This window comes from Oncorhynchus gorbuscha, linkage group LG03 (assembly GCF_021184085.1).
Source record: "Oncorhynchus gorbuscha isolate QuinsamMale2020 ecotype Even-year linkage group LG03, OgorEven_v1.0, whole genome shotgun sequence".
Classification (NCBI taxonomy): domain Eukaryota; kingdom Metazoa; phylum Chordata; class Actinopteri; order Salmoniformes; family Salmonidae; genus Oncorhynchus; species Oncorhynchus gorbuscha.
Window position 1 is genome coordinate 77,411,527 of NC_060175.1, and position 20,280 is coordinate 77,431,806.

At 43.7% G+C, this 20,280-nt stretch overlaps 1 protein-coding gene across 5 annotated transcripts in view; it reads left to right on the forward strand.

The window, feature by feature from the left end:
• The first annotated feature begins 288 nt into the window (after positions 1-288).
• Positions 289-20,280, forward strand: part of LOC124031951 (protein NDRG3-like) — a 63,936-nt gene continuing 43,944 nt past the window's right edge. For 4 of the 5 annotated variants that reach the window (XM_046343798.1, XM_046343802.1, XM_046343800.1 and 1 more), the window contains exon 1: positions 289-432. The gene's annotated coding sequence lies outside the window, so the exon portion shown is untranslated. Of the gene's footprint in view, positions 454-20,280 lie in introns of all 5 variants that reach the window. The other variant, XM_046343799.1, reaches the window with a different exon arrangement.

The following is a 20,280-nucleotide window of genomic DNA, read 5'->3' on the forward strand; positions in this document are numbered from 1 at the left end:
TGACTTTCAACGTGACATCATCATAGGATGCCACCTTTCCGAATGAGCTGTTTGACAGAGCATGTGTCCACATACTTTTGGTCATGTATATCATGCAAATGATCTTACAATACCCAGAATTAGACTAGGGAAATTAACTAAGTCATACAGGTATTCGATTTAAAAACATTTTATTGTACAGGACAGATTTAGACTGCTGAGAGAAGTCATAATATAGCTCCTACCACACTCGTTCTGGTCATGCTCCAGGGGTGGTGAATGAAAAATCATGGGAGCTGCCCCCCTCCCTTTCCGCATTGAAAAGGTCCGCCTTGAATGTATGTCAGTTTAGAGTAGTGTTTTCAGTTGGCATATTGGAATCGAGTGATTCAGAGCACTACGAGACAGCCAGGCAGACCTTGCTATTTCCACGGTTTTATCAAAAGTCAACGGGTGAGTAACATGGCACAAAAGGTAAATTATTGGATATAAAGAGCGTGTAGCCACCTTAAAAGGGCTTCCTAGTGTTACATTTGTGTGGCAGTAGCTATAACGTTAGCTCGCTGATTTTGTTAGCCAAAGGTTTGGTGAAGTGCGTTCTCAAGCCAGCTAGCTAGCAGCTACAGTATGTGTTAGCTAGCTGGTTGTTGCACTGGTTGTTGGTGGCTGGTTAACTATCTGGTTATGAAATCTAACGTTTTTGTCGATCTCATTAATTTACTGTCATTTTCACACATGGTGGTTTAGTTGTCTTGCTACTAACGTCCAGTCGTTACTCAACGGACTATAAATAGCTAACAGTAGAACAGCACAGCAGAGGTTGGTTGGATGAGCATGTTTTTGGAGCTTTTCTAGCTAGCTATTGGACTTGAGATGCTAGCTAGGCGACAGTACACTCCTGACATTAGCCATTTCCCCTATAACTAGGCCCATCTTGGTTGTGTATTAATCTATAGGGTGATAGGTTATTTCTTTCATGATATTCAGAACACCGAGCAAGTCCTATGGGGAGGTGGACTGTCACTGTCTGGTTAGTTAGAGCAAGCCCTTTGCAGAAGAACAATGATGCCCTTTAATAAGTAACTGCCAAAATAAAGGACATTTATTGAGTAAATGAGGGATACAAAGTATATTGAAAGCAGATGCTTTCATACAGGTGTGGTTCCTGAGTTAATTAAGCAATTAAGATCCCATCATGCTAATGGTCATGTACATAACATTTTATGAAAATGTATGCACTCACTACTGCATTTCGCTCTGGATAAGAGTCTGCTAAATTATTTAAATGTATAAATATGCCCAGCTGCCATTTTTTGGGGGCTACCATGGCTAGAAGAGAGCTTAGTGACTTTGAAAGAAGGGTCTCAAAAGGGTTTATACAGTGTGTGTGTCATTAACAAATGATGGATTTTCTCGTGGAAGAATGTAATCGCATCTCTCCAATAGAGTTCCAGACAATTGTAAAGTCTATGCCAAGGTGTATTGAAGCTGTCCTGGTGGCCCAATGCCCAATTAAGACACAAAGTTTGTGTTTCCTTTATTCTGGTATTTACATGTAGTTATGGCATTTGATCCCCCAGTAATGTGTCCCTTGGATTGTGTATTCATGCTGCTAACCAAGATAAATTGAGATCAAAAAACAAATGCCAGCAAAGTCGATGCGATTAGTGACAACTGTTTAGGAGTCCAGATGGCCTCTGCTACTTACCCTACAGTAACTCTACAAACAATTGCCCTTGATGAGGTGTACAGACACACAGGGACTGTTGTTTTTTTTGTACTTTTAAAATATACACTTGTTTGCTTGGGTAATGCTTGGAACTGTTAATGGTCGTGCAACTCGCACTGAATGTGGATATAGCGTTCATCTGGAAATCGCTCAGCCCGCTGTTTTAGGGACCACCCGCTGGAGACGTGTGATTGACACATTGTTTTGTGATTCTACATGTACAATCTGCACTCGGTTCACAAATTACGTTCAGAGGTGCTCTCGGCCAGCAAACGCTATTGGTGTGTCTGGGCTAGAGGTTGACCGATTAATCGGAATGGCTAGTGACGTTAGTCCAACGGTTAACTCTAACCATTGCACTCCACGAGTGGCCTGCCTGTTACGCGAATGCAGTAGAAGCCAAGGTGTAAATTGCTAGTGGCATTAAACTTATCTTATAAAAAACAATGGATCATAATCACTAGTTATAACTACTAATCCAGTTTAGCAGGAAATATTAACCAGGTGAAATTGTGTAATTTCTCTTGCGTTCATTGCACGGAGAGTCAGGGTATATGTAACAGTTTGGTCTGCTTGGCTCATTGAGAACTAATTTGCCAGAATTTTACTTAATTATGACATAACATTGAAGGTTGTGCAATGTAACAAGAATATTTAGACTTAGGGATGCCACCCATTAGATAAAATACAGAACGGTTACATATTTCACTGAAATAATAAACGTTTTGTTTTCGAAATGATAGTTTCCGGATTCGACCATATTTATGACCAAAGGCTCGTATGTCTGTGTTATGTTTTAATTAAGTCTGATTTTGATCGAGCAGTCTGACTGAGCAGCAGCAGGCCCATAATCATTCATTCAAACAGCACTTTAGTGCGTTTTGCCAGCAGCTCTTCGCAAGAACAGCACTGTTTATGACTTCAAGCCTAATGGCTGGTGTAAATCAATGTGAAATGGCTAGCTAGTTAGCTGGGTGTGCGCTAATACGGTTTCAAACGTCACTCGCTTTTAGATTTGGAGTAGTTATTGCCCTTGCGCAGCGGCTTTTGTGGAGCGATGGGTAACGATGCTTCGAGTGTGGCTGTTGTAGATTGTGTTCCTGGTTCGAGCCCAGGTAATGGTGAGGTGGGGGATGGAAGCTATACTGTTACACTGGCAATACTATAGTGCCTATAAGAACATCCAATAGTCAAGGGTATATGAAATACAAATGGTATAGAGAGAAATAGTCCTATAAATACTATATTGACTACAACCTAGAACCTCTTACCTTGGAATATTGAAGACTCGTGTTAAAAGGAACCACAAACTTTCATATGTTCTCATGTTCTGAGCAACAAACTTAAACGTTAGCTTTTTTACATGGCACCTATTGCATATTGGCATATATTACTTTCTTCTCCAACACTTTGTTTTTGCATTATTTAACCAAATTGAACATGTTTAATTATTTATGAGGCTAAATTGATTTTATTGATGTATTATATTAAGTTAAAATAAGTGTTAATTCAGTATTGTTGTAATGGTCATTGTTACCAATTAATCTAACTATTTTTATTTATTTGTATCTGCTTTTTTGGTCCTCCAATAATCGGTATTGGCGTTGAAAAATCATAATCGGTCGACCTCTAGTCTGGGCCCTTACTTACGCTCTACCCAGAACAGGTGGGAGTTTTTGGCAATGGCAAGCGATTATGCCCCCTCCCTCCTCTGCTACAGAAACACGCAAAACCTTCTCCTGTACTTGCTCTGAATTTTCCAGGTTTCTGATTTTGTGTGTTAGTTGTTGCAGTTCTCTGGTGTAGGAAATCTGAGTGGGGATTTGGACTGGGTCCAAATCCCACTCCAAATCTGCCGCTGCTACAACATATGTCCACTAATCCTTCAGTATGTGTAATGTTTGTTTATTTTATAAACCTGGCCTCTCTTTACTCTGCCCATCCTTTCACCTGCACCCTGGCCATGTAGAAGCTGTTGTATGGTCTCTTTCCATTCCATTGGCTGCCCTTGTTACCTCCTCCATCCTTGATTCTATTTCTGTTGCTGTCCTTGGGGAGGTCTTTGCCAAGCTCTGCTCTGAGCTGGTGGGGTGGGGGAAGAAGGCAAGACTACTGTATGTAAACAATAGTGAAAATGTTATCCTCTGGTCCAGATTACATAATGTTGTTCATGTGGTTTATTCGTTTACATTTTTTTCTGTTAACTGCTGGGGCTGGTTGATAGCTGTAATTTTAAGAATTGTGATTAAAGGCTGATCTTGTACCCTTCAGAAATGGACCCTACAGAGCGCAGCACAGTGTTGCAATGTCGCTTTTCATCATAAAAGGGCCGGCATTCAACTTTTTTTTACCTGGAAAATGAGAGCTGATTTATTATTATTATTATAAAGACTGGTCAAGGGAAATACCTAGTCAGTTGTACAACTGAAATGTCTCTTCCACATTTTAATCTGGATCAGAGAGGTGCAGGTGGCTGCCTTAATCCACATCCACATCTTCGGCGCCCGGGGAACAGTGCCTTGCTCATGGGCAGAACTACAGATTTTTACCTTGTCAGTTAGGGGATTCGATCCATCAACCTTCCGGTTATTGGCCCAACGCTCTAACCACTAGGATACCTTCCGGGGCAGTATTGAGTGAGGTTTGCAACAAAGTCCCGCCCCTGTGGCTACATCTTTTTCAATATCCCTTCTGGTATAAACACGCAATCAATGTAGGTCGTGCTACTACTTACTATTCTACTTGCAAGCTTCCTTTTTTTGTGATTTTAGTTTGAGATTTGCTACGTGCAATTATTTTGTGCCTGTGTTATCAACATGATTAGCAGGGCTAGTTCAAACATTTGAAAACAGACAATGGAGTGTGTGCATGTATTAATTAGTTTGAGATGTTTATGGACTCCGTTCCTTTGATGAATCATTTTAACTCTAAGGAGCCCATGGCGATGTTTAAAAGTTATTGCGACGTATTCTAATATATTCACCATCTGCTTTGAGGTGGGTGGTGCTTTTTGCAGCTCATCTAGGGTGGTTCATTGCCCCTTGGTTAATCATCTCCCCGGCCTGGTTCATCTCTATCAACCTCTGACCCAGCTCCAGTGGCCGGAAGAGGAAGACAGCTGAGGATCCTTTGCAGCGGGTGGAAGAGTTACAGAAACAACAGCAGCCGTGTCCAGCAAAGGCAGTCTATGACGTCCTGGTACCATGGCTGGTGTCTACTCCTCCTGAGCAATGTCTCCCAGTTGTCAGGGACATTATGTTTTCCTTTTCTGGGATTTCTTCTTGTGATAGACATTTGCAGACCTTTTTAGATAGTTATTTGTACTAAAACTACTACTGTTCTGAATCAGTCACTCTGTAATTGTGTACTGCTTTGTACATGAGCTAGATGAGGCTAATTTCTTTGGGTTCTGTCCTTATTGTCTGAAGCTGGACACTCATTCTCTCCCACAGGAAGGTCTCCTTTGAAAGGCCAGTACACATGAAAATGTACAGCCTTGTGTTATGTTGATTGGTAAATGTCTTTAGAGTCTAGCCTTACTGTCTACAGCTGGACAACCATTTTCACCCATGTACCATAGCAGGATGCATATAATTGTCTATGTTGGTATACTGTGTGACAGTCTTAACCCCCAACAGAGATGTTCCTTTGATAATATTCATGGTAACTGTTGGGTTATATATGAAGATGTACAGTGCCTTAAAGTATTCAGACCCCCTGACTTTTTCCACATTTTGTTACGTTACAGCCTTATTCAAAAATTGATTTTAAAAAATGTAAAAATCCTCAGCAATCTAATGTCAAAGCGAAAACAGGTTTTTATACATTTTTGCAAATGTGTTATGTAAATAAGGTATTTTGTTTTTAATGGAAGTATTCAGATCAATCAGGGGGAGAAGGGCCTTGGTCAGGGAGGTAACCAAGACTCCAATGGTCACTGACAGCGCTCAAGAGTTCCTCTGGAGATGGTTGTCCTTCTGCAAGGTTCTCCCATCTCTGCAGCACACCACCAATCGGACCTTGATGGTAGATTGGCCAGGCAGAAGCTACTCTTCTATAAAGGCACATGTTAGCACGCTTGGAGTTTGCCAAAATGCACCTAAAGGACTCAGACCATGAGAAACAAGATTCTCTGGTCTGATTAAACCAAGATTGAACTCTTTGGCCTGAATGTCACGTCTGGAGGAAACCTGGCACCATCCCTACGGTGAAGCGTGGTGGTGGCGGTATCATGCTGTGGGGATGTTTTTCAGTGGCAGGGACTGGAGCGAAGATTCACCTTCCAACAGGACAACCACCCTAAGAACACAGCCATGATGATGCATTTGTGGCTTCGGGACAAGTCTCTGAATGTCCTTGAGTGGCCCAGCCAGAGCCCGGACTTGAATCAGATCGAACATCTCTGGAGAGACCTGAAAATGGCTGTGCAGCAACACTCCCCATCCAACCTGACAGAGCTTGAGAGGATCTGCAGAGAATAACGGGATAAAATCCCCAAATACAGATGTGCTAAGCTTGTAGTGTCATACAGAAGATTCTGCTGTAATCGCTGCCAAAGGTGCTTCAACAAAGTACTAGGTCAAAGGTCTGAATACTTATGTAAATGTCATAACATTTGTAAAAATTTCTAAAGCTGTTTTTGTTTTGTCATTTATAGGGTATTGTGTGTAGATTGAGGGGGGGGGGACTTTTTAATCCAGTTTAGAATAAGGCTGTAACCTAACAAAATGTGAGAAAGTCAAGGCATCTGAATGCTTTCCGAAGACACTGTATATGTCATAAATTGTAAAGCTGTTGACACAAGCTGGAAGTCAAATCTAATGAGGACTGTTAAATGTGCTATTGACCTGCAAACTATATGAAAACCTTGCCCCTCACACACAGTAAAATCAAGCTGGTGTGAATGAGGGGGAGCCCAGTGCTGGTGTTTTTAACAGAGATCTGTTTTCTCCATCTCCTCTTGAAGTGTTCAGTGGACGAACCTTGCCTTTTCTCTGTCGAGTTGTAAGAACTTTTCAAGCTGTTGCAATTCATAGGGACATGTTTCCTAGGCTAAAAAGTAGTGTTGAAGCATAGAACACCAGACATGTAAAAATCAAATTTGTCACATTCACATAGTTAGCAGATGTTAATGCGAGTGTCTCAATGCTTGTGCTTCTAGTTCCGACAATGCAGTAATAACCAACGAGTAATCTAACCTAACTATTCCAAAACTACTACCTTATACACACAAGTGTAAAGGGATAATGAATATGTACATAAAAATATATGAATGAGGGCTGGTACAGAGCAGCATAGGCAAGATGCAGTAGATGGTATCGAGTACAGTAAATACATGTGAGATGAGTAATGTAGGGTATGTAAACATTATATATATTAAGTAGCATTGCTTAAAGTGGCTTGTGATATATTTTACATCAATTCCCATTATTTAAAGTGGCTGGAGTTGAGTCAGTGTGTTAGCAGCAGCCACTCAATGTTAGCTGCTCTTCAGTCTCTCGGTCCCTGCTTTAATGCACATGTACTGATCTCGCCTTCTGGATGATAGCAGGGTGAACAGGCAGTGGCTCGGGTGGTTGATGTCCTTGATGATCTTTATGGCCTTTCTGTGACATCGGGTGGTGTAGGTGTCCTGGAGGGCAGGTAGTTTGCCCCCGGTTATGCGTCGTGCAGACCTCACTACCCTCTGGAGAGCCTTACGGTTGTGGGCGGAGCAGTTGCCGTACCAGGCAGTGATACAGCCCGACAGGATGCTCTCGATTGTGCATCTGTAGAAGTTTGAGTGCTTTTGGTGACAAGCCAAATTTCTTCAGCCTCCTGAGGTTGACGAGGCGCTGCTGCGCCTTCTTCACGACGCTGTCTGTGTGGGTGGACCAATTCAGTTTGTCCGTGATAAGTTCCTTGGCATACAGAACTTACTACCCTCTCCACTACTGTCCCATCGATGTGGATAGGGGGGTGCTCCCTCTGCTGTTTCCTGAAGTCCACGATCATCTCCTTTGTTTTGTTGACATTGAGTGTGAGGTTATTTTCCTGACACCACATTCCGAGGGCCCTTGTCGTTGTTGGTAATCAAGCCTACCACTGTAGTGCCGTCCGCAAACTTGATGATTGAGTTGGAGACGTGCATGTCCACGCAGTTGTGTGTGAACAGGGAGTACAGGAGAGGGCTCAGAACGCACCCTTGTGGGGCCCCAGTGTTGAGGATCAGTGGGGTGGAGATGTTACCTACCCTCACCACCTGGGTCGGCCCATCAGGAAGTCCAGTTGCACAGGGCGGGGTCGAGACCCAGGGTCTCGAGCTTGACGACGAGTTTGGAGGGTACTATCTATGGTCTTAAATGCTGAGCTGTAGTCGATGAACAGCATTCTCACATAGGTATTCCTCTTGTCCAGATGGGTTTTGGCAGTGTGCAGTGTGGTTGAGATTGCATCGTCTGTGGACCTATTTGGCCTGTAAGCAAATTGGACTGGGTCTAGGGTGTCAGGTAGGGTGGAGGTGATATGGTCCTTGACTAGTCTCTCAAAGCACTTCATGATGACGGAAGTGAGTGCTATGGGGCAGTAGTCGTTTAGCTCAGTTACCTTAGCTTTCTTGGTAACAGGGACAATGGTGGCCCTCTTGAAGCATGTGGGAACAGCAGACTGGGATAAGGATTGATTGAATATGTCCGTAAACACACCAGCCAGCTGGTCTGCGCATGCTCTGAGGGCACGGCTGGGGATGACTTCTGGGCCTGCAGCCTTGCGAGGGTTAACACGTTTAAATGTTTTACTCACGTCGGCTACAGTGAAGGAGAGTCCACATGTTTTGGTTGCGGGCCGTGTCAGTGGCACTGTATTGTCCTCAAAGCGGCAAAAAAAGTTATTTAGTCTGCCTGGGAGCAAGACGTCCTGGTTTGAGACGGGGCTTGTTTTCTTTTTGTAATCCGTGATTGACTGTAGACCCTGCCTCAAACCTCTTGTGTCTGAGCCGTTGAATTGTGACTCTACTTTGTCTCTATACTGACACTTAGCTAGTTTGATTGCCTTGCGGAGGGAATAGCTACACTGTTTGTATTCGGGCATGTTTCCGGTCACCTTTCCCTGGTTAAAAGCAGTGGTTCGCGCTTTCAGTTTCATGCGAATGCTGCCATCAATCCACGGTTTCTGGTTTGGGAATGTTTTAATCGTTGCTATGGGAACGACAGGTGGGTAGCTAGCTAGCTAGTTAACATTTTAACATTTGTAAACAAAAAGGCATAACCACCGGATCCGGAAGTTTGAATGTCGTCACTAGCTGCAGAGTGCCTTCTTGCTTGGTAAGCTAGTCTGGTTCCCCAATGGCCCCCTAATGGATATACACTAGACAAGGTGGACTTCCTCTGGGTGGAACGCAACGACGATGTGGACAAAAGTGCCCATGCGAGTCGTTCGACTGAGGAAAGCTTGTAACTACCTTAAGCCTACAGTAATGGCAGCCTCAATATTACACTTTGACCTTGTGGAATTGTTTGATACACAATGGAGGTTGACAATCAGTGTGTCATCTCCCCAGGAGTCCTGTGTTGTCCTGAGCTCCAGCTGTTGGGCCTTGGGAAAGGACGCTGCTTGTGGGGAGGTAGCCCAGCCTGTCACATCGGTAGCCTGATATTCCCGCTCTATTTTGCCAACTGAGAATCTCCTCTTCCCCTTTAGGATAACTCCCCAGTGTCAGAGATTGTCATACAATCAGACGTATCAAATTGTCCCCCAGCACCCTGCTAAGGATCTAAAGCCACAGGAAGCGGATCTACCAGTAACGGCACTGCACACAGGTGCCAGGTATGGAGCTGTGCTGTGGCACTTACCAATTAGGCTACCCAAACAAGACTGTTTTGCGCAGTGTTTGTCTTACAGAATAAAGGAAACACTGGCTACTTCCTGACAGTAGCTGAAAAGCTAAAAATAAATCCACATGTAATCTACACTGAGCACAGTAATTTGATTTCTATAATTAGATTTTTTCCTAACCAAATGGCAAACTTGTCAGTTTTGCACTGGAGAAAAAGGTCCCTGGGCTTGTGTATCAGTAAGCCCAGTTAATCAGAGCGACGGGGTGGGGAATTCAAAGCAACGCAAAGGAAGGAGCTAACATTTACACATTACCCTGCGACTCATAATGAATATTCTGTTTTGCTTGACGTTTCACATAACCTTGTACCTCCCCTGTGGCCTATCCTGGCTGCTTTGTGTCAGTGCTAGTCTACCTCTCCTTACCTTAATGGCAGGAATTAACTATTATCCTAACAAATCCAGTGTCTCTATTTTGCCAACCTTTCCACTCTTTTGAAGTAGATATCCAAGTTTCTTCAAAATCCACTAACACTCATAGTGTGGAGGGTTTGATTGAACAGATATAACTGGAACCCTGATCTGCACTGTTGTGTCTTGAATAACAACCTTCAATATTATTGTAGATTATTCGCTTTGCAGTGCTTAGCCTGCCACCCATATGCTACTTGCATCCTGGCTGTCCTGGCACTCATACAGACATGCCCCCTCATAATTTGTATTTTTTATTTAACTAAGCAAGTCGGTTAAGAACAAATTCTTATTTACAATGATTTCCAAACCTGGACAATGCTGGGCCAATTGTGTGCTGCCCTATGGGACTCCCAATCACGGCTGGTTGAGATACAGCCTGGATTCGAACCAGGGTGTCTGTAGTGACGTCTCTAGAACCGAGATGCATTGCCTTAGACCACTGTGCCACTCGGGAGCTGACTATTGTTTTCCCCGGTGGCAGTAGCATACACAGGTGCTTGGCAGCTCTCCACAGGTGGATCCTGTCCTGTGCCCTGCTCTGAGAACATGACCCGGGCTGTCACAAGGGAGCCGGAGGCAAAGAGAAACCTGAGCTCGACCTTGAGCTTAACTCTCTTGGCTGCTGCTTGGCCAGCACATCTGACCCAGGGGAGAAGGGCACCATTTGAAGGGGCTGCACTGGAATAAAGAAGCCCTGCTGTTGAGTGTGACTTGGGTGTTAAAGGGATGGAGCTGGTGAGCTTGCTGGAGTGAAGGGCTACTCTGGCCTGCACTTCTGCTGAGGGGCTGTTAAATATTGTATGGAATACTGATAGTGTGGCTTCAAGTTATAAAAATAAAAAATCTCTATCCAAAATCCAGCCCTTCTACTGAATTTTATTTTGATCTTGCTGTATCTGTGGAATGACAGTTCTTCTTTTGAAATGAACTCCATGACAAAGTGGTTGAATGTTAGTCTCTTTCCCCTCATGCGATGCTAATGGTAACCACCCACACACAGACTTATTTAAGTTAGCCTCTGTCTTCGTCATCTCCCCCCTGGCCTCCATACATCTTTAATAAAGTAACGTGGCACTGGGCTTCAGCCCATACACTGGGTCCATTTACTTAAGCAGCTATGGTTGACAGACGGAACACCTCAACACTAACGGCAGTTGCCGAGCTATTTCACACACTGGTTTGTTTATAGTCTGTGTATATGCCCAATGTTTCTCTTCAAGCCAAGAAGGATCTGTCACATGTATTTTAGGACAAAATATGATGTCTGTGAAATGGGTTTTGACAGTCTGTAAGGTCTCATTATTTTCTAGGCTAAAATGTGGCCAAAGCAGGTTTTGACATGAAGGGAGAAGCATTCGACTGTTAAACAGGGTGTGAATGAATGACTCAGTGGTGTCATAATTCTCATGGAGAAACAGTGAGGGGGAAAAAGTATTTGATCCCCTGCTGATTTTGTACGTTTGTCCACTGACAAAAATGATCAGTCTATAATTTTAATGGTAGGTTTATTTTAAGTGAGACAGAATAACAACAACAAAAATCCTGAAAAATGTATGTCAAAAATGATATAAATAGATTTGTATTTTAATGAGGGAAATAAGTATTTGACCCCCTCTCAATCAGAAAGATTTCTGGCTCCCAGGTGTCTTTTATACAGGTAACGAGCTGAGATTAGGAACACACTCTTAAAGGGAGTGCTCCTTATCTCAGTTTGTTACCTGTATAAAAGGCACCTGTCCACAGAAGAAATCAATCAATCAGATTCCAAACTCTCCACCATGGCCAAGACCAAAGAGCTCTCCAAGGATGTCAGGGACAAGATTGTAGACCTACACAAAGCAAATAAACTCTTAAAGACCTAGTAGTATTTTACATCAATAGCAGTCAATATTAATCGTCACCTTAATTCGGTTTCATCTGAAAGTTGTAAATTCTTGGTTATCTTCACGAACCCTGGCTAACAAGTTGAATCAGCAATGCAAAATTGGGTTTAATTATTTATTTACTAAATACCTAACTAATCACACAGAATTACACATACACATAATTAATCATAACTTGATTACAAATTACGTCATAAAGGAATTCGTCCCTAGCGGGCGGAACAGATATGACAGCTTGTTACACAAAAGAAAAGGGGCTGGGTTTGAGTGAAAGAGCGGGAAGAGAGTAACAAAGGAAGAAGCTGTGCTATCGTAAATACAGTATCTTATGCATTCTAAATTACTGCCCATTTGGAAAAGGAAAATGCAATAAATATTTACTCTGAGCTGGGCTTCAGTAGGTTGGTGGTAGATGGAAGGCTGTGTTGCCAAACAGTCCTTTGTCCTTTGAAGAATGTCTCTGGTGGTCAATTGTATACGTTGTAGTAACGTCGGTGTGTGATAGACGGGATACTCTTGTCTGTTCCTTCCTAACCCTCGTTTGCAGCTGCTGTTGCTAACTCAACGGCTAGGAGGTATCACTTCTGTAGTGAATAAGAGTTTAAAGTTCATAACATTCACAACCAAAACTCACGCTGATGTTTGCTTCGTTCTGTAGTTATTAGCTGATCCATTCTGACATCGGACCGTCGTCCTCACATCCTCGAAACAGGAGGTCACATAGTCGTCATATAGTGGAGCGAGAAGGGTGTGTCTGAAAGGTTTTATAACCCATGACTCTTCACAGGGGTGGGCCACTGATTGAGCAGAGCCCTAACCTTATGAAAACCCTATTCTCACATTTTAGAAGCTAAAATCACATTTCATCCCATGATTTCATATTCAAACATTTTAAATTGAACAATTCCATGTGAATCCGATAACTCTGTGTAGACTTTCCACTGTAGAGTTTGTCATCTTATCATTGATGAGAATGTCTCAGATGACAACCGAACTGACATCATATTCATTAAGTACCACTGCATATGTTCAATTGGTCCGATTACCAGAATATAGTTCATTCCCCCCCCACCTTCTGATGTTAACCAAGGGGTTTGCAAATGTAACATCAGTAGGGTAGAGAGAGGAAAAAGGGGCTGAGGTATTTATGACTGTCATAAACCTACCCCCAGGCCAACGTCATGACACCGGTGATGTCTGGTGAGGACTTGCCTTACAACAGGCCTACGAGCCCTCAGTCCAGCCTCTCAAACACGTATTGCGGACAGTCTGAGCACTGATGGAGGAATTGTGCGTTCCTGGTGTAACTCGGGCAGTTGTTGTACCGATCCTGTGCAGGTGTTGTTACACATGGTCTGCCACTGCAAGGACGATCAGCTGTCCGTCCTGTCTCCCTGTAGCGCTGTCTTAGGGGTCTCACAGTACGGACATTGCAATTTATTGCCCTGGCCACATCTGCAGTCCTCATGTCTTCTTGCAGCATGCCTAAGGCATGTTCACGCAGATGAGCAGGGGCCCTGTGCATCCTTTATTTGGTGTTTTTCAGAGTCAGTAGAAAGTTCTCTTTAGTGTCCTAAGTTTTCATAACTGTGACCTTAATTGCCTACTGTCTGTAAGCTGTTAGTGTCTTAACGACCGTTTCCTCGCCCCTGCCTGGGCTCAAACCTAAATCTTACGTAAATACCTAAATGTTTCAAGCAGACCACCATAGTCCTTGTGCCCAAGAACAACAAGGTAACCTGTCTAAATGACTATCGACCCGTAGCACTCACATCTGTAGCCATAAAATGTTTTGAAAGGCTGATCATGGCTCACATCAACACCATCATCCCAGACACCCTGGACCCACTCCAATTTGCATACCACCCCCACAAAGCCACAGATGACGCCATTGCACTCAACACAGCCCTTTCACACCTGGACACAAGTAATGCCTAAGTGAGAATGCTGTAAACTAACTACAGCTCAGCATTCAACACCACAATGCCTGCCAAGTTCATCACTAAGCTAAGGACCCTAGGATTAAACCCCTCCCTCTGCAACTGGATGCTGGACTTCCTGATGGGCTGCCTCACAGGAAACTGAGGGCTGAGGGCTGAGCTTCAAGTTCCTAGGCGTCCACGTCACGAATAACCTACCATGGTCCAAACACATCAACAGTCGTGAAAAGGGCACGACAACTCCTTTTCCCCCTCAGGAGGCTGAAAGGCTTTGGCCCTCACATCCTCAAAGTTATACAGTTGCACCATTGAGAGCATCTTGGCTGGTTGCATCACCACTTGGTATGGCAACTGCTTGGCATCCGACTGCAAGTCGCTACATAGGATAGTGCGTATGGCCGAGTACATCACTGAGGTCGAGCTCCCTGCCATTCAGGACTTCCATGCCAGGTGGTGTCAGAGGAAAGTCCTATAAATTGTCAGACTCCAGCCACCCAAGTCATAGACGGGTCCCTCTGCTACTGCATGGCAAGCGGTACCGGAGCGCCTAGTCTGGGACCAAAAGGCTCATGAACAGCTTCTACCCCCAAACCATAAGACTGCGGAACAGTTAATCAAATGGCTACCTGGGCTATTTGCGTTGACCACCTTTTTGCACTGACATGCTTGCATTGGCTCTATGCACACTCACTGGACACACACTGACACTCCAACACACACACGCATACATATTGAAGCCACGCTTAGACGCACTTTCGAACTGGTACCATACGCTGCTTCTACTGTTTATTTATCCTCATTGTCTAGTCACGTATAACCTCAACGACCTGGTACCCCTTCACATGGACTTGGTACCGGTAATCCTTGTATATAGCCTCCATATTGTGTTTCTATTTGCAATGGAATAACTTTTTAACTGTTGCTAACGGGGATCCAAATATAAAGTTAATTGAGAGGAAATATTGCTGCCATTTCAGACTATTAGAAGTCAGACAGGTTATCAACCAGTAAAGCCTGCTGTGATGGAGTTTTTTGTTGTTGTTTATTTTGCACTGGGTCATTAGCCAGGATTTTCCTTGCATTGTGGTGGAACCCTTCAGGGCAAGCTCAGTGGGGGTGAGGGTTAGGGGACCCGGTCCATTGACCGACAAGAGCTCAGACTTAAACCTATACTGTCCCCTGCGCTCGTTTGGTACAGTTTCTAATTTTAAGCACAGATGCAGACTGACAGTGGGCCAGGAGAAGTTCAAATGGGCTCTGATTGCACACTGGGTCCAGTGAATGAAGGTAATTGACCACTAGCAGTGCCAGTGGTCCTGCCCCTCTACCCCACGACTCTGACTCTGTCCCTCCCTTTGGTCTGTCTCCCGCCCAGGCCTACAGGGCAGTGTGCTGAGTGGGGAAATTCTACTTTTTGGTCCACCAGCCACTGTGGCAGGTAGATGGAAAAAAATATACCAGTCACTAGTGAAAAGTTAAACAGTTCTACAACTGAACAACAAAATGCTGAGTGATACGGCTTATTATTATTATTATTAGTTCAGGGCTCTAACGCTGACATTTTTTTCAAGGAGTACGGAAGTTGATGTTTACAATTATTTAAGTGTTTTAATTATAATAAATGACAAAGTTGAATGAATTAAAGGTTTTTGGACTGTTCCATGCTCAATTAAGCACAATTTACCCCAAAATATTTGAGTCTTTAGCTGTCCCTTTTTAAGTGGCAGGCCATTATCGTGGTAACTGCACTCAGTGTCTATCAGTGATGTCTGTTCTACTAGCGGTCTTTTGAAGCAAATTTCAAACGAATATTGAAAAACAACCTAGCGTGTGACTAGCCAATTAACACTAGGACAAAGTCACAGTTTTTAGTGACCTATCAGCTCAATTCAACCAACTTCTACATTTGGGCTTTGGATCGAAAATAAATAAATCATGTTCCCGAAAATTGTGACCACCCGCCAATGTGGCCGGTGAAATAGAAATTCTTACCCGCCAATGTGGCCGGTGAAATAGAAATTCTTACCCGCCAATGTGGCAGGTGAAATAGAAATTCTTACCCGCCAATGTGGCCGGTGAAATAGAAATTCTTACCCGCCAATGTGGCCGGTGAAATAGAAATTCTTACCCGCCAATGTCAAAATCTACCCGTATGTGGCGGGTGTTAATAACGCACCCTAGCAGTGTGACCGAGCCATCAGCCCTGTGATTAGGCTGGCAGATTACTGCACTTTAATTGCCCTCTGTCTATATATTGTCTTTGCTTCTCTCTCCTCTCTAGTTTTTCCCCGTCCCGTCTTTTAACATTTCGGTTCCTCTTCTTAATTTCCCTTTTTCATTAATAGAGGTCCTTTAGAATCTAAATTGTGTGGTTGGGGAATGGGGACAACCAACAAAGTCTCTTCTCGTGCCTGATGATGATTGGTCACCATGGCAACTGCCCGCAATGTTTCGTTCGGATAGATGTTGAAATCTGTCTGAAAAATTGGGTTATCAGTCACCATGATCTATCCCCCAGTAGGAATAACCCGATTTGTCCATCTCTGTATGTCGGTCATGACAGGAAGTGATTGATTGGTGCTCCTTAGCTAATGTCTTTAGTCTTATGAATTGTGCCGGGCTGAAAGGGAGGGTAAAGGAGAGACATATACAGTAGGCAGAAGACTGGCTGGGGCATAGATTGGGACTGTCTGGGAAAGGCCTATTACAGCGGCACTGATTGTCTGCACTGGAGTCTCAACTCTGTGTCTCCAACAGTCCTGGCACTGACCCTCTACTGTCTGCTTCTCTCAAACTCTCATTATCAACTCAGCTGACAGACTATTTTAGTCTTCTTATTCTTCCTTTATGAAAATGATGCTATATTAGATTACAATTGACATGTGAGCAGCATACCCTGTGTTGAAAGACATCATGGACAGGACATTAGTGTATATGACTCATGGTTTGTGATTGACATGTTGGGAAATGTAAGTTGTGTGATCTTTCTATGAGAAAGGTAATCTCAGTCGTGTGTGTGTGTGTGCCCTGATTTAGAGGGCGGTCTGTGTTATTCTACCATCACTGACTGACTCATCCAGGGCTCACAGCTTCAGACAAAGTGTCTCTGTTGCTGTGACTCCAGAGCAATGAAATGTGTATGCCATCACTCGGGCAGTGTGTGTGTGTGTGTGTGTGTGTGTGTGTGTGTGTGTGTGTGTGTGTGTGTGTGTGTGTGTGTGTGTGTGTGTGTGTGTGTGTGTGTGTGTGTGTGTGTGTGAGAGAGCTGGGCGATATGAACAAGAATCCATATTGCAATAAGTTGCCTGAATTGATGCGATAATGATAAATACACAGAACAAAAATATAAAAGCAACATGCAACAATTTTAAAATATTTGACTGAGTTATAGTTCATATAAGGAAATGAGTCAATTGAATTAGGCCCTAATCTATGAATTTCATAGGCCTTGGAATACAGATATGCATCTGTTGGTCACAGATACCTTACAAAAAAGGTGTGGATTAGAAAACCAGTCAGTATCTGGTGTGACCACCATTTGCCTCATGCAGCATGGCATATTTCCTTCACATAGAGTTGATCAGGCTGTTGATTGTGGCCTGTGGAATGTTATCCCATTCCTCTTCAATGGCTTTGCAAAGTTGCTGGATGTCGGAGGGAACTGAAACACAATGTTGTTTGCGTCGGTCGAGAGCATCCGAAAAATGCTCAATTAAGGAAATGTCTGAGTATGCAAGCCATGGAAGAACTGGCCATCTCCATAGTATCTCTGTGCATTCAAATGGCCATTGATAAAATGCAATCGTGTTGATTGTCTGTAACTTATGCCTGCCCATACCATAACCCCACCCCCACCATCGGGCACTCTGTTCACAACGTTGACATCGGCCCACCGCTCGCCCAAAGGGGTCCTAAAATTCTAAACCAAATAGCTAAATGTGACCATCCTAAAACAATTCCACATGTTAGCTTAGTACCCACCCCCAAAGGCTTTGACTTTTAGAGGTTAAGTGCAGTCGGATGTAAGGTGGATGATTGTCTTCTCTGTCGATGTAGATTCTCCACCCATGTGACTCGTCATATTCCAGCATGATCCAGATGCTTGCGAGATCCATCGACTTCACTCTTATTCTTTTATTTTTCTACACGTTTTTTTCTCTCCGCAAGCTGCTGTGGCTATTTACTCTCTTGACCTGTGTTGTCTTAAACTAATTTCTTTGGATGCCATCCATTCAGAATTGTTCTCCTTCTGAAAAGCGAATCACTTAGCATAGTCTGACAGAGCCATTGAGCTCATTTTAACATGGTGGGAGAAATAATGGATTCTTCAGAGCATCTCCAATGATCTGTCAGTAGTGTAGGCAGGCTGATTGGCTGTGAGTAGACTGTTTTATGATTCATTTTTTTATCAACCGCCCCTTCCATCCCTCTTCAGTAGCACAAATTATACAGAGTAAGCTCATTTATGGTGCTAGTATACGATATTTTAGAAAATTGCTATTTCAGAAATGTATTTTCTATGTAGTTTGGTTGAAATGGCACTACCCCAAGTGGCCACCCGTGGAAAATATTGGCGTTTTGGTTTCGTATCTCAGCTTCTGTTTGAACGTGCCTATTCCAATTGTTGGGAGGGGCAAAATACTTTTTTAAATGTATCTGTTATTTTACCAGGTAAGTTGACTGAGAACACGTTCTCATTTACAGCAACGACCTGGTGAATAGTTACAGGGGAGAGGAGGGGGATTAATGAGCCAATTGTAAACTGGGCATTATTAGGTGACCATGATTGTTTGAGGGTCAGATTGGGAATTTAGCCAGGACACCGGGATTAACACCCCTACTTTTACGATAAGTGCCATGGGATCTTTAATGACCTCAGAGAGTCAGGACACCTGTTTAACGTCCCATCCGAAAGACTGCACCCTACACAGGGCAGTGTCCCCAATCACTGCTCTGGGGCATTGGCATATTTTTAGACTATAGGAAAGAGTGCCTCCTACTGGCCCTCCAACACCACTTCCAGCAGCATCTGGTCTCCCATCCAGGGAGTGACCAGGACCAACCCTGCTTAGCTTCATAAGCAAGCCAGCAGTGGTATGCTGACTTGGATACTCCACATTCTTTTAGCCTCTTTCTGACAAGAACTTCTACAGGCTTTCATACCAAATGTGAGGTGAAAGCCTGGTGGAGTCTATAGTAACCTTCATTTTCTGGGTCAGGGCATCCATCCTCAGCCCCACTACAGATGTCCCCCTGGCTGTGTCCAACTTTAGCTCTGCCACATTGAAGGAAATGTGGGATCCCACCTCCAATCCTTGAAAGCATGTGGAATATTGCCTCATCTCCTCCAATATCCAGTATACTTGGCTGATCTGGTTTTAGTTGAGATTTGTTATATTTTCCTTTGCCCCCGTCCACTTATAGCTTGCTGTTGACTCAGTACTATGGAAAGAGATTTGAGTGGTAGGCTCTGTTGACTTCTCTGCCCTCTGGTAAGAGCAGCAAAGCTGAAGAGCTCATCAAAGCTCCCATCTAAGCTGCCTTCTATTTTCAGCCTACACTTTCAAATCAGTTGTTTTTTTTCTGTCTGGAAAAAATGCATTCCAGATTATGTGTGAGAGAGCTTGTGAGGGAGGGACTGTGTGACAGAAGCATGCTGGCAGTTATCATCAGGGCAAGTGTTCATCTTGCTCTGGCTCTACACAATGAGTGCTCATCTACCCCACATATAATTGTTTCCCACTGAAATCTGGGAGGGGACTGTGGATCTGTCTCCGTTCGTATGTTAGTCACACGATATCTACAACAGCACTGGGGCGATTTTGACAACTTGGGTGAATGATGCGTCTTGCCTTAGAGATCTGGCATATACAAAATTACACTGATTGGCGGGAGCTAAAGTAATTATTGTCCAATGTGACTTAGTCATGCACGCATACATTTAACATATGGGTGGTCCTGGGAATGGAACCCACTACCTTGGCATTACAAGCGCCATGTTCTACCAACTGAGTTACAAAGGACCAGTTAATCACATGCTGCATAATTTGTGTTGGACAACATGTTCACTGTTGCCTTGTTAGATTTGGAACTGGAACAGACTTGGCAATGTTCACTAAGAAGACAGAGCAGCACAGAGAGAGAGGCGTGTTCACAAAATCACTGGACATTCATCACAGTAAGGAGGACATCCACTGCTTGTGATCCTGTTTCACCAAATTGTTGTCCCATTCTCTTCTGGCTCATTTCACCTCTACTCTACCATTCAGACATTGGTCACACACGCTGTCATATACTCCCCTACTGCGACAGGACAGGGAGATGACGTTGGCTGTCTGAGCACAGCGTTGTCTGCAGTTGGTATGTCAATCAGTGTAATTTATTTTCCCTTTCTTAGTGCACCCTCAGTGTGCAATAATATTAGAGATCCTGGTGCACTGTGAGTGTTCAAATGTCTGCCAGT